Consider the following 24,923-nt stretch of genomic DNA (forward strand, 5'->3'; position numbering starts at 1 on the left):
TTTCAAATACCCCTTTTGACAAGCAGCATCTTTTCGGACCTCAAGTAGATGAGGCCTTAGAAAAGATGAAGAAAGACACAGACGTGGCGAAATCCATGGGGGTGCTTCAAACCCCATCAAACAGAGGCTCCTTTCTCTGCTCATTTTATAGGGAAGGCTCCAAAAGTACATCCTCTGACCCTAACGCTTACTCATATAAATCAAGCACACAACCCTCTTCCTCTAGAGGCTTCTATAGAGGAGGTGTAGGAAAGTGGCTCTATATATACTGTTCCCAAATAGGTCCAGTGTGTACAGAGTCCACAGTCCCCAGAGATTTGGCAGAGGTTAAAGTTAGATATAACCTTACTCTCTAAAGTGGTAGCTTGGTCGAGCAGTAACACAGTATCAGAGGACAGTGTAAAGCATTTGTTGTACACACTCAGTCAGCAAATGGTCTCACACACTCAAGAACTGAACTCTAGGCCAATGGTTTGTATAAAAAATATATGGTTGTTTTATTTTAGAACCAACAATAGGTATCAAAAATATACTTTCTCAGAATGAGATGCTTTTGTTATACACTTTGCCAAAGACAATTGACTTGGAATGCAATAGTTACAGTTTGTTGCAATAGTCGACACAATTTCAAACACAATAATACATTGAACTCAATGGGAATTTTAAGTTATATGCAATTGATTACTGTCAGGATTACTTTTCTAAATCCAGGACTGGATCCTAGATTCAGTCCTGGGACAGTTCTTGGAAACAAGTGAATAAATACTTTTTAGTTACTGTTGTGATTTTTAAGCAATATTTTGCTATTTCAAAAGTTGACACTTAGAAACCTTTACTGATCAAATTACCAATGTTATCCTATGGCGGGAAATTCATTTAGCAGGTAAGTGGGGTTATGGTTACTTTTTCTAGGTCAGTGTTGGATCCTAGATCCAGCACTAGTGTACCACCTGTAAGTAGTTGAGAAACTGTGTATAAGTTACACAGGCGATTTTTAAGGAATTTTTATAAGTTTGCAAAATCAACACTTTGAAGAAATTTCACAGAAAAACAGTCAATGGTTTCCTATAGGAGAAAATTCAAGTTACGGGTAAAGTATGTTCTCGTTACTTTTGTAATCCATTTCTGGGCTCCTAGGCTAAGTACTGGGTCATCTATCTAAAACAGGTAAGTAATTACGTTTTCACAGTTGGTACGATTTTTAAAGAATATTTGTAGTTTGCAAAAATCGACAGAAGAAATTTCACAGAAAAATAGTCAATGGTTTCCTATGGGAGAAAATTGAGTTAGTGGTAAGTACGGTCGTAAGTACTTTTCAGGGTCAGTGCTGGGCACCAAGATCTAAAACTGGGATCTCTCCCAATAGCAGGTGAGTATTTCCGTTTTCGTTACTTGGTTGATTTTTGGTGAATATTTTAAAGTTTAGAAACTCCACACTTGGAAGAAATTTCAAGAGAAACCAGTCAATGTTACCCTATGGAAGAAAAGTGAGTTATCAGCTTTCGGGTAAGTACTCGACTGGCAGAGTTAAGGTTCAGAGGTCTCCCAGGGTCAGGTAAGTACAGTTGTTACACCCTCAGCGGCACTGTGGCGGCCGGGTGCAGAGTGAGTTAGGTCCAATGTTATCCTATGGGAAGCAGGGGCCCCTTAGTTGGTGGTTGCTGACTTGCAGGCCACGCGGCTGTGGGAGCTGGGCTCCTGGTCACTTGCTCAGGGCAAATGGGGAAGTAGGTAGGAGTAGAAGTTACACTGCCATGGCCACTCGAGCAGCTGGGTGCAGGGTGCTTTTGAGCCTTCGGGCGCTCAATGGATTGGTATGGAAAAGCTCAAGGACGAACAAAGGCTGCAAGCTCGGGGACGAAGATTCTTCAGGTGCCACCACCACTTCAAGAGGTAAGTTGGGTAGTTGGAGGATAGGTAGGTACCCAGGAGTGAGGCACAGGGGCCGCCGGGTGCAGGGGTGCCTTTTGGTGTCGGGAAATCTTACCCTCTGTTGATCGCGGTTGGGGGGGTCCCTGGTTCTGAGGCTGCAGGCATCGTCAGGAGCGTTGAGGTGGGTCCTTGGGTGCCGGATTCGGGGTCACAGCCGCCGGGGGAGACGTCCTCAGGGTCTTTGTCCACTCCGGCACAGGCCAGGCTTGGCGGGTGCAGAGTGTGTTGGATTCGAGGTTCCGGGCTGATGCCAGGGGTTAGATACTTGCTTTGAGCAGAGCCACTGCTCGTGGGAGTCGCAGGTGCTCAGAGTCACAAGGTAGCCAGGTCCTTCAGGGTTTGTGAGGTTGCTGGCCACAGGAGATGCCGGGATTTAGCAGGCGCAGGTTCAAGGGTCGACAGGCCGGTAGGGCTGGGGCCAAAGCAGTTGGTGTCTTCCTCTTCTTAGCAGCTGCATGGCAGGTCTTCTTTCTTCTTGATCTTCTTTGCTGTTTTAGGATCTGAAATCTGACGAAGGAAGGTTCAGGGTGCCCCTAAATACTAAATTTAGGGGCGTTACAGGTAGGTAAAGGGCAGGGACCACTGGGTCCCTGTCCTGGGGTGGGTACACCCCCCATCCTGCCACTCTCCTATGGGAGTGGGGCAGTGGCCTAGTCCTGATTGGGTAGGGCTCCCCATCTTCAAGATGGCGAGGGCCCGGAGATGTGCTTCACCTTGCCTCCCCCACCTGAGGGGTGGGGTTGGCAGGGCTGGCACATCCCTTGTCCTTACTTGGGAGTTTCCGTCCAGTCTTCCCGCCAGAGTGGGGGTCAGAACCGGTGGGGGCCAGTTGCTGAGTACAGCAAGTGGCCTGGAGAAGCTCACACAGGTGGCATGCCTTTGAAGCTTCCCCCTGCCCATCCTGGGGGAGGAGACCTAGCACCTCGCCCACGATGTGCTTTGTTGCAGGCCCAGGAGAGCGGGGGCTCTCCACCCAGGGGTCCAGCAACATGGGTGCTGTGTGGCAGCCTAGGCAGCCTCTCAGACAAGACGTGGATTGTAGGTTAGGTTTCAGGGGGCATCTCTAAGATGCCCTTTGTAATGCTTTGTACATTAAATCCCACACTGGCATCAGTGCGGGTTTAATGTGCTGAGAAGTTGCCATTATGGTGCTGTGGAGTTTGTGTTTGACGATCTCCCAGCACCATATACTCTTAAATGGCAGCACTGTACTTACAGTACCCAGGAATGGACCTGGGTACTGTAGGGGCACAGGGCTCATGCTCCTGTGTCCACACCACTGGCATAGGGCACCCAGCTAGAGGGGTGGCTGATGTATGCCAGGGCAGTGTAGGTTGTGGCCATGTCGACTCATGTTTTGTCTTGTACTCAGACACTCAGCCTGCAAGGGAAGTGTGTGTGTGTTAGGGTACAGGGCCTCTAAGGGTGGCACAATAAGTGCTGCAGCCCTTAGAGGCCTTTCCTGGGCACCTAGAGTACCATTTACCAGGGGCTGACATGTGGCCAGGGTTTGCCAATTTGGGTTTTAGGGAAGGAACATAGGCCCTGGGCACCTGATTAGCAGGAGTCCAGGGCACACTCAGTCAAAGTACATTCAGCAATTCAGCAAAAAGTGGGGGCACACCATGCAAGAAAGATAGCACTTTCTCACAGGAGGGTATAGAGGAAACAACTTCAAAGGTAGGGGTAAGAGCACGCCAACGCGTAACTCCCCTTCCCCTAATAAACAGTGACTTGCCTACACTTCTCCCCCCCCCCCCCCCCCCCCCCCCGATCATTTAACACCTGTCGGGGGAAGACTTCAACAATTTCTCCCCATTTGGCATTCCATTACATCAGACAAATGGGTGCTAGACCTTATCCGACATGGTTATTGTCTGGAGCTCACCAGCGATCCTCCCAATATTGCACCTCGCACTCACAATCCCTCATCAGAGCACCTGCAGCTCCTCAAACAAGAGTTACAAGCCATTTTAACAAAATGAGCTATAGAACCAGTTTTGTTACAGTACCAAGGTTCAGGAGTTTTCACTCTCTGTACTTTCTAAATCTGCAAAAAGATGGCTCCTTAAGATCAATATTAGACTTAAGGACATTAAATCTGTACATACACTTCCACATGGTCATGCTTCAACAGGTGCTTCCACTTCTGCAGCAAGGTGATTTTATCTCCACATTAGACTTAAAAGACGCATACTTTCACAATCCGGTTCATCCAGCACATCGCAAATATATCAGATTTGTGATAGCAGGAAACACTATCAGTTCAAAGTACTCCCATTCGGAATAACTACTGCTCCCAGAGTGTTTACAAAATGTCTAGCAGTAGTGGCAGTACATCTCAGAAGACAACAGATTTAGGTCTTCCCATACCTAGACGACTGGCTCATCAAATCCTGCACACACCAAAAGTGTTTACAACACAATCTGACTACATTAGACCTACCCTACCAATTGGGTTTCATGGTCAATGCACAGAAGTCTCATCTTCAGCCTTCACAAATACAGTCCTATCTGGGAGCGACTCTAAACACTCGCACAGCTCTAGCCTCTCCCAATGCAGCCAGAATTCAAAATATTCAAACCCTGCTAATACAGTTGCAGACCAATCAATACTTAGCAGTCAGGATTTTCATGCAGCTGTTAGGAAGGATTGCGTCTTGCATTGCAATAGTGCCTCTACAAGAATGCTTAGCATGTCAGTGGAATCAGTCACAGGGTCAATTAACAGATCTAGTGTTGGTAGACACCCATCGCACTCTGCTGTGGTGGAACACACAAAACGTATCAAAGGGGCGGCCTTTCATTGACCTCATTCCACAGATCGTGCTAACAGCAGACGCATCTCTCACAGGTTGGGGTTCCCCATCTACAGAACATGACAATTCAGGGTCGTTGGGACATCAGCAACAAAAGTCTCCACATCCACTATCTAGAGCTTCTAGCTGTGTATCTGCCCTGAAAACCTTTCAGTCTCACCTCATAGAGAAAATGGTCTTAATCCGCACAGACAATATGACAGCTATGTATTATGTACAAAAACAGGGGGGGCACTGTCTGCAACTATCACGCCTCTCTCAGACCATTTGGCATTGGGCAGTCCATCACAGAATTCATCTTCTGGCAGAACACCTCCCAGGATTTAACAATCAATTCAATTCAATAATACTTTATTTCGACCTGTTTTGGCCATAAAAGCAGCATAAAAAATACAGTACATTAAAATACACAATGTAAAAACAACAATACTAAAATTCAGAGCTGATAAACCCTAGTTTGTCTATGCACTGTTTCGAATTATAAAACTCCTTTTTATCCAGAATGCATGAAGATACTTCGAAGTGCAAACACAATATGACCTGCTGTATTCGATTTAAAGATTCTAAGTGCATCTGCATATTTGCGGAAGCCCAGGTTCCTACAAATCGGTACAATCCAGTACTTCCGGGCTCTACTGTACATAGGACAGAAGAATAAGATGTGACAATCATTCTCTATGTCCGTGCCACAGCCTGGGCATTTGGAAACCCGGGTACTAGACCACTTGTTTGTAAGGCATGCTAGAGGGAGGCAACCAAACCTCCATTGAATATATAGCTTTCTGGCCAGTACGGGGTAAATTACATTCAAATAATCCTCAAAAGAGTATACAGTTTTTATCTCTAAGAATGAATTTACCATAGAACCATTACATGAGTCATGCAACCATGCACTAGTACATCTAGATCTATAAGACTGGGTAAACAGTTTCCCCGAGATCTCACTACAGGCAGTTGCTGGTTGATGCCACATGTCTGCAAGGCCCATTGTCACTAGTTCGTGTTTGACATAAGAGAGCCAGGGAATCTGCACAGCTTTACTCAAATTTAGTACTTCCTGAAGTTCAGTTCTGTATTGTATAAGTTCAGGGGTTAGCCATAATCTCCTCCAAAATCTAAGGGGTTTTATAGATAGTTCCTCCTGAATTGGGAATAAACCCAAATCGAGCCTTAAAGGAATAAGAGGAGTGCTTTGTGGGAGCAATAGCAACTGCCTCAAGAATCTATTCTCCGCTTTGGTTATTTCTGGGCTCACAACATGCCCCCATAATTCCCCACCATACAGAGCCGCTGCTCTTGCCCTGGATTTGTAGATTTCAAGCCCTGGGCTTATGGGCCTAAATGTAGAGGCATTATTCATTTTCAATATTCCACCCGCTGTTTGGGTCAGTTTGAGCTGTGATTTTAAGAGATGGGGAGCCCAGGAAAGGTTTTCGCTCAGTGTGACACCTAGATATTGGAAGGTCTGCACTCTCTCTAAAGAGACTGTATCCAAAGTAGGGGGAGGTCTGGTGCGTGGAGAGGGATTAAAAATCATAAATTTAGTTTTGTCTACGTTGATCTGTAGACCATGATCGATACAAAATTTATGAAAACCATCCAGTATGCGCTGTATCCCCATGGGTGACTTAGATAGTAAAAGAGTGTCGTCGGCAAACATTATAGCCGCGACTTTCTTGCCTGCCAACCTAGGTGCGTCGTTGTTTAGTACTGCATCCAGGCAGGATATCAACCCATTCACATATAAGCAAAACAGGGTAGGGGCAAGGACACACCCTTGCCTAACTCCCTTATTTACCGGAAACCTCGCAGACAAAACTCCTCCCCTCGCACACCTGACCTGTGCAAAATTCTGTGTATGTAATCTCACTAATATTTCCAATAGTGCATTGGGGACTCCCAAGTCCCGGAGAACAGCCCAAAGTTTCCCCCTTGGCACGGTGTCAAATGCTGAACGGAGATCAACAAACACCATATAGAGGCTGCCACCCTCTATTGTGACAGTCTTCCAATACAACATAACTAAGCGGAAAATCTGATCCGTAGTAGATGTTTTGCTCCTGAACCCAGCCTGGTAAGGTGACAGAATTTCATTCTCATTGATCCACTCTTGCAGACGATCTAGAATAAGTCGTGCAAATATTTTTTGGGGGACATCAATGAGACTGATGGGTCTGTAATTTACTGGGAGCAAGGGTGATCCCTTTTTGAAAATGGGTATAATTTCGGCTCCCAACCATGAGCCTGGAACTTCTGCACCTCGCAGGATAGTATTAAATAAAGCGCACAGGTACGGGGCCCAAATCATTGGTTGTTCCTTAAACATGTCACCGGGAAGTTTATCTATTCCTGGTGCTTTGCCCCACATCAGTTTTCCCAAGGCAATGGTGATATCCTCATGAGTGAATTCCAGAACCTCGTCTTCATCATCTCCAGGTGTGGGTGGTTGTATGGGCAGAAGATCTAAATCGGAAGTTACTGCATAAAGAGTCTTAAAATGGGATTCCCAAACCCCTGGATCTAGGTTTACTTCTATTGCATTGCGGGGTTCAGCAGACCCTGTATTCACAATTGCCCAGAAGCTCCGCGATTCCTTGTTAGTAAGTGCAGAGGCAAGATTGTGCCAACGCTCCCAATCCCAGGCAATTTTTGCCTGTTCCATTACTTCCTTATAGGAACGTCTAAGAGCATGTATAATTGTGCTATCAGTACCATCCTTGAGTACATTTAGCAATTTAGTTTTTGACTTCCTACACGCAGCATTATACCAGGAGGAAGGGCGGGGCACCATAGGTTTGTTAGTTGTTGCAATTGGATTAAAAGTATCAGCTAGCGTATCCACCAGATCCTGGTGTAGAGTAAGCAAGTTCACAGATGGGACAGGGTACTCTCCTAAAGTCCAAATGTCCCTTGCCATAGTGAGGAAGGGGAGAATGATTGAATATAGGCTGGAAAGTGCATCCCTCTTCTCTCGCAGTTTCGCCCATTTGACACGCCGCCTATTGGTGGATATAACAAGGCCAGGATCGTTGGGCACTTCAGTTGGTCTCCTTGAGACTTGGGGGGATTCCATCTTTAACACCAGGGCGTTATGATCGCTATCCGTCCTGAACAATACCTCCAGATCCACAATCTTTGGCCAAAGCCTGGTCTCGACCATGACATAGTCTAGGTGGGATTCGTGGTCTTTTTTGTTATACGTACACCTGGAAGGGATATCCGAGGGTTTCCTGCCATTAACCGCCCTAACCGAATTATGAAGGGTAAGGGACATAATCTGTGTGGCTAGTGGAGACCAAGCCTTTGCAGGAGCAGAATTGCAGGGAGGGATTCCCCAAAACTCATCCTCTTCCATCAGGGCCCCCTCGTTCACCCCATTTAAGGGCTCATAATGGCAATTCAAGTCGCCTGCAATTATATACTGGGTTTCCCGATTCAAGGAATCGAGAAAGACTGATAGTTCCCTAATAGTGTTTGATTCCTTTGCCAATGCGGTAGGACGTGAGTAGACATTAATTAGTGCTAGTTTAAAGGAGCATGGCCATGTCATTAGGACACATAAAATGTCGTCTGAGTTGGTCTGAATTGGTTCTGCTTTGCAGCCCAGGTGGATACCAACCCACGTGGTCAGGCCGCCGGAAGGCCGACCAATACCTCCCCAACGCGCCAGAATATTAAAAGCCACAAACCCCAATCTGTGGGCTCCCTCCCTAGCCCAAGTCTCTTGAAATAAAATCACATCAAAAGTATCTACAAAAGTGCCCCATTCAGGGCACTTAAGCTTAGTACTTAATCCCGCCACGTTCCAGGAAGTTATAGTCATGTGCTGAACGTGACTCATGGATGAAGGTAAGATATCAGGCGAGTGGGATAGACTCTCCAATTGGTTGGGTTCAGTGGGGTAAGCGGGAGCAGTTCTAGCATTAACTAGTTTTACTGGCAGATGTGGCTCACTAATACTGCAGCAGGTTCTCTCTAAAAAGGAACCAGTACTAGTCACTGCATGGTGGGAAGAAAGCTCCCAATTGCAGGAAAGCATGTTACCTTCACGAGTTACCTCTTTCTGATCGGGGACCTGGGTTCCATCTGTTGCCCTAGGCAGTCAATCAACCTGATCTAAATGGCTGAACCTGTTATAAAGGGGGGTGAGAGGGCGGGGCAGGGTATAAGCATCTAGCCTTGTTTTCCCACCACGCCCCCAACGGGAGTAGGGTACATGGGTCCATTCGTTTTCCAGCCGGATCAGAGATTCGCTAGGGTAGAAAGATGTGAGTGGGCATACTGCAATTTTAGTTTCTGAGCGGGAGGATCCCCACCTGCAGATATACTCCACTGTGCTAGGATCCCTGAAGTTAACTATAACGCAGTCACCTTGGAGAGTTTTGGGGGTGTGTCCTATCCAACCCACCCTTCTGACCATGATAATCTCACTTCTAACGTGAGGGGGCAGGGGCCTGTGGGTGCACAACCATTGCATCGTCTTGTTCTTCAAAGAATTAAAATCCTCCGTAGTAGCTCCACTAATTTCAGGAACCCCTGTGAGTATGGCCACATAGGGGCTTGCTTCAGGAGGTAAGTCAATTGTCGTAGTGGGCCCAGGTACCTCTCCCGTGCCTCCCCTCCTTATCGGTCTTCCATTAACACTACCTTTTGTCGCAAGAACCAATTCTGGGATGTTGGGGACAGGGTGTTGGGTATCAGAGAGCCTGTCTTCGTGTCGTAATGAGGGGGGGTTGGGGATATTAGCAGGAGCTGCCTGTACTGCTACAGGGGGGTTGTTCAGTGGCTGGGTGTTTGAGCAATTGGAAGAAGCAGCATGCGTTATCCCGTCTATCCTACTATTAGGGGTGCAATTGCAGGAGCATTGCAATTGTGTTTTATTAAAAACGTTACCAAATGTACCCTTAATATGAGTCTCAAGCAGTGCCAGGTGAGTTGCTATACTGTCTAACCTTTTTTCCAGGGGATCTAGTAGGGTATGCAACAATGAATTTAGTTGCAAAATTGTTACAGCCCCATCAGCTTGAAGTGAGGTGTTAGGAGGAGCACTTACATCGTCCGTTAAAGGAATAGATTCTGGGTGCAGGGTACAGGTCTCTGAGTCTTCAGTGAGCATAGTGGGAGCCACAGTGGTTATATTAACCCGGCGTTTAATAGTTTTGGTTCCCCCGGGGTTAGTTCTTTTCCCACTAGGAGCTTTGGACTTAGTTTTGGGAAGCATCCCCAGAGTTTTATCCTTCTTGTTTCGCAGGGTTGGACCAGAGCTCGGCAGTGGAGGGGATCTAGCTTTCGGTGACGCTGGCAAGTCATCACAGCTCATAGTATCACTTTGTGGTGTGTCGTCTATAAATTGGGTCAAAGGGAGTGTAGATGGTTTGACACCTGTGCAGTTGGGAGTACCCTCCATAGCTCGGGGGGTGCAAGCAGAAGCAAAAAGACCCAGGGATGATCGTCTAGCCAGTGCGAGCTCCTGTGAAACTCTACGTTCCATGAGAACAATGCCCTGGTCTATCACTGAATTTGCTCTGATTATAAAATTGTCTAGGGTGCCCGTAAGGTTAGCATTTGGAGCGAGGTTCCTGCCCGCTTTGGTAGCCATTACGCTTACAACAGGATGTATGACAGAATAGCGCTAGAGCGCCCACAGCTATGTCAATCAACAGCCTAACACCCGCTATGCCCTGTCGGCCAACAAAATGCATACAATGTATATTTTAAGCCCAGTTAAAACCTACACGTAAGTCCGTGGATGAAAGGGGGGTGGCCCGGTCCGGACTCTCTCGGGCTCGAACGGGCTACAACGGGCCCGCCCTTGGCCCGGGCTTCGCACCGCGCTTCGTTCCGTGCGCGTTCCACTAGCGCGGAGAGAGTGGGCCGTATTTGTCCGGAGGGAGCAGGAAGGGGGAGGGCCAGGGAAGAGGACCCAGCTGCGCCGATGTTGCTCCAGGCGCTGGAAAGCTGGTCCTCGCAGTCCCGCCCTCCCTAGAGCCGGTAGTTCAATGAGGCGTGAAGGCAGCAAAGATGGGTCGGCCAGAGTATCTGGACACACAGCGTCCTCCCAGCAGCGTTTCAGGGCACACAAGAGTCTCTCACACCATGAGTTTTTTTTGCCGAGCGGCACCCGCGAAGCGGGGGCCGTGAGTCGCTGCGATTAACAAGGGGGAGGGCCAGGGAAGAGGACCCAGCTGCGCCGATGTTGCTCCAGGCGCTGGAAAGCTGGTCCTCGCAGTCCCGCCCTCCCTAGAGCCGGTAGTTCAATGAGGCGTGAAGGCAGCAGAGATGGGTCGGCCAGAGTATCTGGACACACAGCGTCCTCCCAGCAGCGTTTCAGGGCACACAAGAGTCTCTCACACCACGAGTTTTTATCGCCGAGCGGCACCCGCGAAGCGGGGGCCGTGAGTCGCTGCGAAAAACAAGGGGGAGGGCCAGGGAAGAGGACCCAGCTGCGCCGATGTTGCTCCAGGCGCTGTAAAGCTGGTCCTCGCAGTCCCGCCCTCCCTAGAGCCGGTAGTTCAATGAGGCGTGAAGGCAGCAAAGATGGGTCGGCCAGAGTATCTGGACACACAGCGTCCTCCCAGCAGCGTTTCAGGGCACACAAGAGTCTCTCACACCACGAGTTTTTATCGCCGAGCGGCACCCGCGAAGCGGGGGCCGTGAGTCGCTGCGATTAACAAGGGGGAGGGCCAGGGAAGAGGACCCATCTGCGCCGATGTTGCTCCAGGCGCTGGAAAGCTGGTCCTCGCAGTCCCGCCCTCCCTAGAGCCGGTAGTTCAATGAGGCGTGAAGGCAGCAAAGATGGGTCGGCCAGAGTATCTGGACACACAGCGTCCTCCCAGCAGCGTTTCAGGGCATACAAGAGTCTCTCACACCACGAGTTTTTATCGCCGAGCGGCACCCGCGAAGCGGGGGCCGTGAGTCGCTGCGATTAACAAGGGGGAGGGCCAGGGAAGAGGACCCAGCTGCGCCGATGTTGCTCCAGGCGCTGGAAAGCTGGTCCTCGCAGTCCCGCCCTCCCTAGAGCCGGTAGTTCAATGAGGCGTGAAGGCAGCAAAGATGGGTCGGCCAGAGTATCTGGACACACAGCGTCCTCCCAGCAGCGTTTCAGGGCACACCAAACAATCAAATGCAGACCTCCTCAGCCGGATGCGGCAACAAATACACGAATGGGAACTTCACCCATAAGTTCTGCTTCCATACTTTCAACAATGGGGATTCCCACAAATAGATCTGTTTGCCACAGTGGACAACTCAAAGTGCCCAAACATTGCCCTTCAGTTTCCCACACCCTCTATCCAAAGGCAATGCCCTATGGATGAATTGATCAGGGATATTTGCCTACGCTTTTCTGCCTCTCCCCCTCCTTCCATTTCTGGTTCGGAAGCTCTGGCAAACCGCTCACACTGATTTTGAAGGCTCCCACATGCGCCCGTCAACCGTGGTTCACCACACTCATGGAACTATCAGTGGTTCCACATAAAAAGCTGCATCTCAGTTCCAGCCTTCTCACTCAGAGTATGGTGACATCAGACACCCAAAACCCAAGGAGCTCAATCTATCAGGCTCCTGAAGTCATAGAGTTTGAATACTTAAATTTGCCGCCAGATTGTATGACTATTCTCAAAGAAGCAGGAAAGCCAGAGCATAATATGCGGCAAAATGGAAAAGATTTGTTGTATATTGTAACAACAGCAATATTAATCCGCTAGATGCCTCTTTTCAAAATATTATTTGTAAACTTTTGCATCTACAGCAATCTGGTCTAGCCTACATATCCATTCGATTGCACCTTGCAGCAGTAGCCGCATATTTGCAAAAAACAGACAACATTTATCTTTGTTCAAAGTTCCAGTAATTAAAGCTTTTATGGAGAGCCTGAAAAGAGTAATACCACCCAAAATTCCTCCTGCACCAGTTTGGACTCTGAACATTGTGCTTACAAGACTCATGGGTCCACCTTTTGAGCCATTGCACAATTGTCCATTACAGTTTCTTTCATGGAAGGTTGCCTTCCTCATTGCTTTCACTTCATTAAGGAGAGTTGGTGAGCTACAAGCATTAACCTTAGAAGAGCCCTCCTTTTAGCTTTATAAAGATAGAGTAGGTCTTCGCACCAACCCAAAATGTCTTCCAAAAGGGAAATATGCTTTTCATATTAACCAATCAGTTGAGTTATCTGTGTTCTTTCCTCAACCTGACTCAGTAGCAGAAAAAGCTCCTCATACAATTGATGTCAAAAGAACGTTATTAAACTATAGTAAAAGAAAAAAAACTTCTTGTAAGACAAAGCAACTGTTTGTTGCATTTGCTACACCTCACAAAGGCAATCCTATCTCTGAATCTGGTATTTCAAGATGGATTGTTAAATGCATTCAAACTTGCTATGCTAAAGCTAAAAGAACTTTATACCTCATAGAGCGAATTCCACTCGAAAAATAGGAGCATCTATGGCCTTTCTAGGTAACATTCCTATAGCTGACATCTGTAAGGCTGCAACATGGTCCACACCACATCCATTTTACTAAACACTATTGTGTGGATGTGTTGACACGTCAACAAGCCAATGTAGGGCAAGCAGTGCTAAAGACACTTTTTCAAACAACTGCAACACCTACCGGTTAGCCACCGCTTTGGGAGAATACTGTTATATAGTCTATGCAAAGCATGTATATCTACAGCACAAATGCCTCAAACGGATTGTTACATACCCAGTAAGCATTTGTTCTTGCCTGTAGAGCTGTAGATTCACATGTGCCCTCACACCTCCCCGGGCACCTGTAGTTGTTGCAGTTCTCTTTATTTACATTACATACCCATGGACATCTCTGTACTACACTCACTTACTCCATTCTCATCCTCTTGTGGGAAAACAGCACTATCACCGAAAGGAGGAGTTACCTACCTTGTGACTGGAAAATACTTTTTCAAAGAAAAGCAGCTTGCAAACATCCGGACCCAACACTAGATGGCAGGAGTGTGCAAAGCATGTGAATCTACAGCTCTACATGCCAAGAACAGATGCTTACTGGCTAAGTAACATAACCCTTCTGATGGGTACAATTCTTCCCTAGTGTCCTCATTGCTCCTTACTTCCCTCTGCTTATAAGGCTAGTTGTTTTGAAAAGGTCTTTCAGAGTTCTTTTCTGTGTTCTGTCATTCATATATCGTTGCCTCAGTGGAGTACAGGAAAATAGTGCGAATTAATATCACCAGCATCTGTGCCACATTTATTCACCCTGCTTCGTCACTGACATCGCAGCCTAATGAATGTGTGGCTAGGAGATTTAACTCAGAAACGTGTGATTGAGTCCATCAGAAAAAATATTACAGGAGGTAAATACTGTATTCTTCTAGATTAAGAGCATTCATGTTACTAGATAATGCTTGTATCGACTTTATAAGCTACAAACGTTGCATTGCCCGTATCCCTGAAAATAGCCAACCCATTTGTGGTAAATAAAATAAATATTACCGGACTGAATTTCATGCGGAATCTTAAATTAAAGTAAATAGCTCAAAATAACAAGAGGCAGAATCCGTGGTATAAGAGGTTTCTAATGGGCTTTATTCCATTCAAAATGGCCGACTCGAGTCGCGGCCCTCAGGTTCCGTCACCACGAAGGTTCAGGAAGTGAAGTACAATAATTTATTAACAGACATGTATTTTTATAATAAGTACATTACAATGAAACGAATGTAGAAGGCGTAACATTTGATAAGAAAAATGACGTGACAGTGACATAATCGAAACTAGGCGTAATAAGGAATAAAAGAAACATGATTGGTTAGAATTATCAGACATAGGTGGATCTATAAGATAATACTTGGCATAGATACGCGCGCGGCAGCATGACGTGTAATTGACGTGCAACTAGGGGGTGAAGGGGACTTGACATTTAGCTCTACATGTGGAGACGAGAAGTCTGGGGTCAAGTCATCCTAATCCCAAATCATATCTAACATCCTATGTTTAAAGAACTATGTTATCCACAAGGAAGAGACTCTCGGACAGAATCTATTCTATACTGACTGTGTGCGTGTACAAGCGTCTAAGTGTCTATATGAGATGCGAGGGGCAGAAAACTTTCCATGGCAACAGGGCAATGAATCACTTGCAGGAGGACGGAAAGGCTGAGTCCTTTGCTTGTGAGCTAAAGGAAATGTTTACCTAAATCACTGGACAGGAATGCATCGGCTGAAGAGCAAAAGAGATAATTCGAAGGTGAAATACAACTTCTTGGCAGACAGGCGAAAACTGGCCGAGGCAGGCACCGTTAGCTGCACAGGGAGTAGGACAAAGTTCATGGATACAGATGCGAGCTCAAGCTGAAGCTGTCAGAGACAGAGAGCAGGGAAAGGCTTTGAGGACAGAATCGGGCCTACTCGCCTGAACTGTAAAAATGGAGTAACTTAGCCATATAAAGTCGGTGGCCTTTCATACTAAGGAATCGAATATCCAGCCCATTGATGGCGGATCTGACAGAGAACATGTTGACAGTAGACACACATATGTTTGCGTCTTAGAAACTGGAACTGGAGGGAACATACATGTACTTGTAACATGCATATAGAACCGTTGGGGTCCAAGATAGGGGACATAACTGATCAGGAAAATCCACATTTCCACATTCCCTCCTTGTCCCCTTCTTGCCCTTCACGAGACATCAATCTTCATCATTCCATTGATTTGCTCATGGAGCATCATTTCTTCTTCTTTCTTCTTCCGGGATCTTGAGCGAAAACTTTGATGTGGAATACACGATGTGGCACACAGACCACAAATCGCTGGTCCACATTGCAGGCATAGACAACAACTGAAGAGCATAAGAAGGCCAATACCTAGGAAGGATAGAACTCTCCATCCCCAGGCTGATATCACACTCCAAAACCACCCGGACCACGTCCAAGTGTCTGGATTCTCGTGTATCTGGCTTACAATCTTATGAAGGCGTGTTATAGCTTTATATACAGATGGCGAATTTTCTGGTATGAATATGCAGCAGCTGGATCCGATGACCCTGCAAGCTCCGCCCCTATCGGCCAGGATGACGTCAAGGACAAGACGATTCTGGAGAACAACAATTCTCATCACTGATTGTTCCTCTGTCAGATTGCCTAGGGCGGCTATAGTCTCGTTTACTACAGCTTCAAGAGTCTTGGTGAGTCTGCGTATCAGCTTACTATTTGATATAGTACCTATATAGGGAAAGATACCTTTATTGAAATCTACATACTTGTCCCATGCTGTCTCAGTATAATCGACAACTGGGAGATCTCTTTTCTCTCTATTGTGTACTAAATGAACATTTCGATAATAATCAGGGGGAGCTAGGAAAACAGGTGGCAAAAGGAATGCTATGTAACAGGTACCATCCCAATCTAGAGGCAGACGCATATATGCCGTCTGACCACATATGAAGTAGGAATGGCGAGAAGCTCTAAATGAAGATTTGCCTTGATCACTATATTCTACTGTAGTAACGCATTGGCTATGGCCCATATGTATGGAACCAACTTTTCTTACACATAATTCACCCTTAACTGGAAATACTGACATAGTGGGCAAAATTAGTTCAACTTCGGATTTGACATTCAGAATCATAAGATTAGGTGTAAAATTACCTAATTTATACACTTCATTTTCTAAATCAGTTCCTGTTCTACTGGGGTGACCCTCCTTATTAGGGTGACAGACTTTGAATAAAACTAGATTCAGATTTCCCCATATCCAATGTTGTTGATAAACTGCTGTGTCTGGGTCTATGGAATTTAATAAACTAAACCATGCTCCACAGGAGCCATTGTGTGTGAACGGATGTGGAAAGAAAGGCAGAACTCCTTTGTTATTCTGATAGGGAGGGAGTCGGCCACACACCCAACAATTGGTCGCATTACTAGTCTGATGGGAATGATGTAACATACTAATGAATGTGTTATTGCGCAGCGCAAGTCTATAAGATAATTCATGTGGCGGTAGGTCACTAAAAGAATGTTCATCAGTTATATTGAAAACACGTTTAGAAACAGGATGATATATGTGCAAAATCATACTCGTAATAATTACTAAAATACTCAATAAAAACAAAATTAATAATGTCACAATACAGTGGTTACGCAGTAATTTACAATAAGCATGTCGTTTCATTATGATTCTGGACTCTACATGATTCAGACCTAAAGGGTACATGTCGGGACAGATTCAACCGCTTCACCTTGGAGAGGACTTAAACAATCAAATCGTCCGACAGTTTAGATCTGGACCTGAGTTTCTGTTTATAGCACTGAGAGTCATTCAGTTCAACAAAAGGAAGTTTTGAATCAGTCTGTGAGGGAGTGCAGGGCACAGTGTCTATATCTGAAGGTAGTCCATGAAATTTTTTTACGTGACTGGAATGAATCCACCCTTTTCGTCCCTCGATCTTCACGGCTGTTCTTGTGGTCAACAGGACCAACTTGGGTGCTTTCCACCTGGGCTCCAATTGACTCTTCCTGTCGAAATTTCTCACAAAGACAAGATTACCCGGAACAACGTCATGGGGTTTCGCCTCAGTGTTGTCGGGAAAGGCTGCAGCTACCTGTGAACGAGAAGATTGTAGTGCAGACATCAAGGAAGCCAGGTAATCTGTCAGCATATTACAGTCAACATCAGTTATTTTACGTGGTATAGGCGTCCCCCACATATTCGGCGGTCTACCAAAGATCACCTCATACGGGGATAGCCCTGTTCTAGAGTGTGCTACCATTCTCATGTAAAAGAGTGCAACTGGTAATGCTACTATCCAGTCGACACCTTTCTCTCTACATATTTTGGACAGTCTGATTTTCAGTGTCTGGTTATGTCTTTCTACGAGACCTGCTGCCTCGGGGTGTCGGACACAGTGGAATTTCCACTGATATCCCAACAAGAGTGAGACATGTTTCATTAATTCGGATGAGAAAGGCTGACCGTTATCTGAATATACAACACGTGGTAAACCGTACCGTGGGAAGAATTCTCGAACTAGCTGCTTGGCAGTAGTCGGGGCAGTGTAATCTGATACGGGATACGCCTCTGTCCAACGGGAGAGAGCGCAGACAACTACGAGGACATATTTGAATCCTCGACAACGTTCCATCTGAATATAATCCATCTGGAGGACTTCAAAAGGATGGTCAGGAGGCTGAAATCCACCCTGCTCTACGGGAACACTCTTTCCTGGATTAAACTGACAACATATCATACAGGTACGAACTTTTTGTTTAGCTGCTGCTCGTAAATGTTTGTTGAACCAAATGTGCTGAATGCTGTCTAGCATAGCCTTCTCTCCTAAATGTGCTGGACTGTGAACTGTAGCTATAATGGCTTGAACCATGGAATCAGGGAGGAACCATACAGATTTCTCCTTCGTCATCCATCCTTGATCTGTCTGGATCCCTCCTAGTTCAGTCCATTTCTTTATTTCTTCTGCTGTGGCATGTGTCTGTATGTCAATTACGTCAAGTGTGGGATCCTTAATTGCCATACACTGTGTTGGGGTCTGAACTATTGGCTTTGTCATGTCTAATGTGCGATTCTGAGCAGTCTGTTTAGCTGTTCTGTCAGCTAAATCATTGCCTTGAGAAATGGTATCAATAACCTTCGTGTGTGCTTTACATTTCATAATCGATATAGCAGTGGGTAAATGTATTGCGTCTAACAAGGCATGAATGAGGGGTCCGTGCTGAATGTGGGCACCATGGGAAGTAAAATAACCTCTCTCTCGCCACAGCACGCCGAAGTCGTGTACAACTCCGAATGCATAACGTGAGTCAGTGTATACATTAACTTTCTTATTTGTGGCTTGAATACAGGCTTGTGTTAGAGCAATAAGTTCTGCTGCTTGGGCTGACAGAGTATCTATACAATGTGTCTCAATAACTTCAGTGTCTGTTGTGACTGCATACGCGGCCACTAAATCTCCTTTACTTGTTCTCATGCATGATCCGTCTACATACAACGTCAGGTCTGGATCTAACAATGGAACGTCTGTCAAGTCTTGTCTAGGTTTCGTCTTTATTTCAATGATTTCAACACAATCATGAGCTAGTGGGTCTGTTCCAATTACAGGTAATAGTGTAGCAGGATTCAATGTATTACACCGTCGGATCTCTATGTGTGGTTGAAACAATGTCAGTTCATAACCGGTAAGTCTTGCTATGGTCAAGTGTTGCGTTTGTGTTCGGTTCACAAGAACCTCTACTGCATGTGGTACTTGTACTGTCAATGGGTGTCCTAATACTATGGCATCGCTTTGTCTGATTGCTAAAGCTGTCGCTGCCACTGATTTCAGGCATGCAGGCAAAGCCTGAGCTACGGGATCTAATGTACTGGAAAAATAAGCACATGGCTTGCGTGATCCTGCTTGATCCTGAGTGAGTACTGACAAGGCAGTACCTTCGCGTTCTGTAACAAAGAGTGTAAAAGGTTTGCTATAACATGGTGTTGCTAAAACAGGTGCTTGACATAAAGCTTCCTTTAAGCTTTCAAAAGCTTGTGTATGTTCCTGAGTCCAAGGGAGAACAGTCGATGTGGCTGCCTCCTGTGTGGTTAACTGAATGAGTGGTTTTGCTAGAAATGCGTACTGAGGGATCCACTGCCTACAATATGAAGTGAGGCCTATGAAAGCCCGCACCTCCTTTTGTGTCTGGGGTATTGACATGTTAGCAATTAACTGGATGCGATCTGGTGTAAGCTGCCTTCCCTCCTTGGACAGCGAGTGACCAAGATAAATAACTCGCTGAACACAGAATTGCAGCTTAGAAGGGGACACCTTGTGCCCCTTGTCGGCTAGGAAATGTAAAACTGTCAGAGAAGCTTTTTCACATTCTGGCTCGCTTCTCGCGGTGATCAGCAGATCATCGACATATTGAAGCAGTGCAGTATTGACTGGCATGTGGATACTGTCAAGTTCTCGTTTCAGTGCTTGGCTGTAGATGCTGGGGCTTTCTGTAAATCCTTGGGGAGCGCGTGAGAATTTAAAGCTGCGCCCATTTAAACTGAATCCGAACAAGTATTGGCTTTCCGGATCTATTGGGACGCTGAAAAAGGCATTCTTGAGATCAATTACAGTAAAGAATGTTGCTTCGGAATCAATTGCTGTCAACAATGATGATATATCAGGGACCACAGGGAATTGTGGTACAATACACTTGTTTAGTTCACGCAAATCAATAACCAATCGGTATACTGGCGGAGCAGTAGGATCAGTTCGTTTAAGAATCGGAATTATCGGTGAATTACATACATTGGAGTCTGTTTCTACAACTACTCCCTGGGCAATTAGTTCATCAATGATTTTCAACAAAGCCACTACAGCATCATGCGGTAACTTGTATTGTCGCATTCGTGGTAGTACCACTCCTGCTTTCAATGTAACTCGATAGGGTGTAATGTTCATGCAGCCAACATCCGTAGGGCCTTGTGCCCATAGATGTACTGGTAAAATCTGTAGTCGGGGATCCATGTCTCTAGACACATAGTGACCTTTAAAATCACGCAAAAACAACCTTACTCCTTCCGGAGAACAACATATTATGGCTCCTAGTGCTTTCAGAGTTTTAATTCCTAACAAATTTTCTGGGCATGATTTAGTAAGCAATAAATCTGTAATTCGTGTCAAAGGTCCTATCGTAAGTGGTAGAGGCTGTGATACTTCATTAACAATAGGTTTTCCTGAAAAACCAAGGGAAACATTTTGAGAGCCTGAGAGGGGTGCCCCTGGAACTTCACTACGTTTTATAGTTGTTCGACTTGCCCCTGTATCGAGTAAGAATTTTCTATCTTGACCTAATAATTCACTATGTACATAAGGTCCTTCTTGATCTACCGGAATCTCGATAAGCGGTAAGTCAACTTCCCTCTCTAGGCTGGTTCATGCGTAACGCTGATACTCAGGGTATTCATACTGTGCAGTCTGATACATTTGTTGTGTTGTGGTTTGTGTGGCAGTAGTAGGCAACGGTGGTGCAGCTGGCACAAACTGTATGGGTTGCTGTGAGGCTGGCATAGACTGTTGCTGAACTGGCACGGACTGTCCATGCTGCATAGCTCCTTTTTCATTCTGATCTTGTCTAACTAATCGTGGTCTCTCTTTTGCAATACCTGTAGCTATATTTCGTTTCAGGACTTGACAATCATGTACATAATGGCCTAGTTGTTTACAGTAATTGCAGGTTCCCTTTACAGGAACTGCAGAATCACCAGAATGTGTCACACCCTTTTTGTGACCATCTGCTGGTACTGTCTGAGAAACTAGCATTTTCATTTTTGTATCCTTCATGCGTCTATGCTCGTGTTCTTGTTCATCCCTAATTCTATTGTGATGATACTGTAACATTTGTAGCATTTGCGACGGAGTGTTACTTTGCCAGGTACTCTCGAATTTCAATATTCTATTCTTCACTGGAGGCAATGCATTTTCCACTAATTTTGTCACAAATAAATGTGGATATGAGTCACTACTTGCTTTTATACCACTATTTATACCAAAACATTTTTCAAATCGAGCATAATAATCGCTTGTGTCTTCATCTTGCTTTTGTTTACAGGCTGTGATTGCACCCCAATCTTCCTTTTTTGTAGTTAATAAACGTGGCAGTACCTGTACTAGTAAACCTGGTAATAGTTTAACTTTATCCCCGAGCCCTGAACCTGCGGCTCGGCCCCTTTCTTCCTCTGCTAATGCTGTCCAGTCTATCTTTTGGTCTCCCACTTCCCACTCTTTTTCTTTCAGTTTTTCATATATGCCAGCAGGCAAAAGCACTTTTAAAATCGTCATAATATCAGGAAAGGTGTACTCTCCCATCAGTAACATGTCTTTAATTTCTCGGTGGAAACCCGCTGGATCTTTGTCATGACTAGGTACTACTTTTTTCATTTCTAATAATTCCATTTTTGATATGGGTGTGTAAACAAATACACGGTGAAACTCATTGTCTTCGCCTTTTATTGGGTGCACTTCTCGTAGAGGATTTTGTCTATCCATGTAGTACGGTGCTCTTTCTCTGGGGGGCAGGGAGAGAGAATCTGGATTTACAAAAAGGACGTACTGCTTACGTGACACTAATATCTCTTTAATTAGCTTGTTACTAGAACCTTTCCATCTGTACGTGAGTAGTTCCGTTAATATATCAGGTAAAGGACCAGGGTCAGCATGTTGGCTCTTATATAATATGAGGAGTTGCTGAATCATATAGATTCCAGCTAAACGTTGTTCATCTGTACTGAGGTTGAGAAACGTGTGTGCTACGGTCTCATCACCGTATTTTTCAGGACTAACAATCCAATGAACGGCTGATCTGGCTAATTCTTGCTCATCCATGGAATCGAGGAGGTGGTAACCTCTTCGTTCTCGTAGTATTTTATCTGCGGCTTGAAACGAATGTTCAGGAGACTTCAGATTTATTACAGGCGTCGGATACGTTCTGCTATTATTTGGACATACAGAGTGTATTGGATCAGAAAAACATCTAGTATTTTCACAAGATCTTCCTCTGCCTACATAGGCTATGGTCTCTGACTGTCTTGCAGAATTCCCTGCTTCGGACACTTCATCTTGCTCAAACTCGTCTGTTCCCAATCTCTCTTCATGAATACGCTCTATTTCTTTACGTATTTTTCGGCACATGGCTATTATACAATTTTGCTTATCGTGTCTCCCTTCTGATATATTCTGACTCCATCTTGTAAGAATAAGCATTGCATTCCGGTCTACCCCCGGACGATCTTGATTTCTGATCACACAGTTTATGAGGAAACGTAACAGTTCCCCCTGTATCTCTACTTTCTGGAATTCCATAGCTCTGTTAATACATCCTGGATCTCGTCCCGTTTGAACAAAATGGTATATGTTATCTAGATGCGTAGTCATCCCTGGTAACCTTGCTAAATACTCTGCGGCTCGTCTGATACGTAATGATGCCAGGACCATTTCGTCCTCTTTACCAACCACTGGGTCATATCTACAATTTACAAGGAGTTCCTTAAGCGTACGTTCATTTACGAACTTAGGTGTACGTGAATGTGTTGACTCTTGAAAAACAAGTTTATTTATTCTAGGTGGCGTGAAAGTACTGCTAGCACCTCCCGTGGCCCCATCTGGGGCGTCGGGTGTGAAAGGGTTCGTCGAACGTGATACAGCAACTATGGGTGTCGATACCCCTGTAGAGTCGACTGCGGAGACAGATGCGGAAACAGATGTGCTTGCCGGAGCTTGCATCGGGACTTGCTGTTGCACGGGGACAGATACCTGATCCTGACGTTGAATCCCTCCGCCAGACGGTCTATGTGGTGTGGCGTTAGCATACTCGGGGGCTGCATCGTCTAGATATGAGGAAAGGAAAACATCTTCTGCGGTTCTGGGATGCCCCTTTGGATGTACCTTAATTGGAAATAACGGGGGTGGCAAGTCTTTTGGCACCTCCGTAACAGCCTTAGGTAGTCCTTCGGCTAGAAGGGGATACATACCATTCATAAGAGCATTTCTTTGTCTATTTACTTGTTCTGATTTCACTCGGATACCTTCCTCAATTAATAGATTTTCTTGAACTTTATTTGAACTTTCTTTACTCCTCTCTTCTTGTCTACGTGCTTTTTCTGTTCGTCTGTGAGATTCTTTACGCCATAACTCAACGGCGTCTTTCTGTGACTGTCTGACCTTTCTTTTCCATAACTCTTCCTCCACTTTCATGATGCACTCTGCATCCCAGGTTCCCGCTATGGGCCACCTTTGACTTTCCGGTAATCCTTTGGTATAATCTACCCATAGATCAAGAAACAATATGGCATCTAAGCCATGTTTATGGTACATGAAATGTCCTGGAGTGTCTCTAGGAGGAATAGGAACTGCTTCTTCAAGCACCCCTTTTCTGGTAGTAATCTGTCTTAACTTCGAGAAGAGCGGCATATTGACAACTGATCTGATACTTACTCTTGAACTTACTTAATACGAGAAACACAATAATGAACAGTGAACAATGAACAGTCATTCATACCACAATATGCAAGACATTTTCTGAATACTTTAAACATTAAACATTAAACATTATAACAATGATCGACAATGATGACAGTCTGCTTAACTAATCACCACGCTGAATTCTTGACAATAACTGAGTACTTCGGAATACTTGATATACTGCTAAACAGTACATATACACTGCTAAACAGTGCAGACCGGATTTGTGTACCCAAATCCGTCTTGACCGGCACAACCTATGTGCGCGTCAACACGCCTCCTCGGCGATGGTACTCACCGAGTAGCTCCTTGAAACGGAAGGCCTCAGAGAATGGACAGGACTCGATAACTGCGGACATCGGACCCTCTGGACGTCGGAATTTCGGAAAACCTGGTGGGCCTCTGTATACCTCGGATCTTGCTCTCTCAGCTAGGCTCTGGTCGGGATACTTCGCACTTCTCACCGCCTCGTCTGGGTTGATCGCAGCCTCAGTCGCCCCCGCTTGACCGGAGGGAGCTTACAGGAAATCCTGCTGGTACGCGTTTATGGTCCGTCCAGCTGTGGCAGGAGACCGGGCCTGCAACGCACCGCCGGCGCGTGAGATGAGAAAGTGTCCCTATTCGGGCGCCATTATGTGGTAAATAAAATAAATATTACCGGACTGAATTTCATGCGGAATCTTAAATTAAAGTAAATAGCTCAAAATAACAAGAGGCAGAATCCGTGGTATAAGAGGTTTCTAATGGGCTTTATTCCATTCAAAATGGCCGACTCGAGTCGCGGCCCTCAGGTTCCGTCACCACGAAGGTTCAGGAAGTGAAGTACAATAATTTATTAACAGACATGTATTTTTATAATAAGTACATTACAATGAAACGAATGTAGAAGGCGTAACATTTGATAAGAAAAATGACGTGACAGTGACATAATCGAAACTAGGCGTAATAAGGAATAAAAGAAACATGATTGGTTAGAATTATCAGACATAGGTGGATCTATAAGATAATACTTGGCATAGATACGCGCGCGGCAGCATGACGTGTAATTGACGTGCAACTAGGGGGTGAAGGGGACTTGACATTTAGCTCTACATGTGGAGACGAGAAGTCTGGGGTCAAGTCATCCTAATCCCAAATCATATCTAACATCCTATGTTTAAAGAACTATGTTATCCACAAGGAAGAGACTCTCGGACAGAAT

The 24,923-nt window shown here is 45.5% G+C and overlaps 1 protein-coding gene across 5 annotated transcripts in view; it reads left to right on the plus strand.

Moving 5' to 3' along the window:
* LOC146816482 (exportin-5-like) overlaps positions 1-24,923 on the plus strand; it is a 1,867,381-nt gene that overhangs the window by 1,013,266 nt on the left and 829,192 nt on the right. The gene's annotated exons all lie outside the window — the stretch shown is intronic.

The sequence above is a fragment of the Triturus cristatus genome, chromosome 6 (assembly GCF_964204655.1).
Source record: "Triturus cristatus chromosome 6, aTriCri1.1, whole genome shotgun sequence".
Lineage (NCBI taxonomy): Eukaryota > Metazoa > Chordata > Amphibia > Caudata > Salamandridae > Triturus > Triturus cristatus.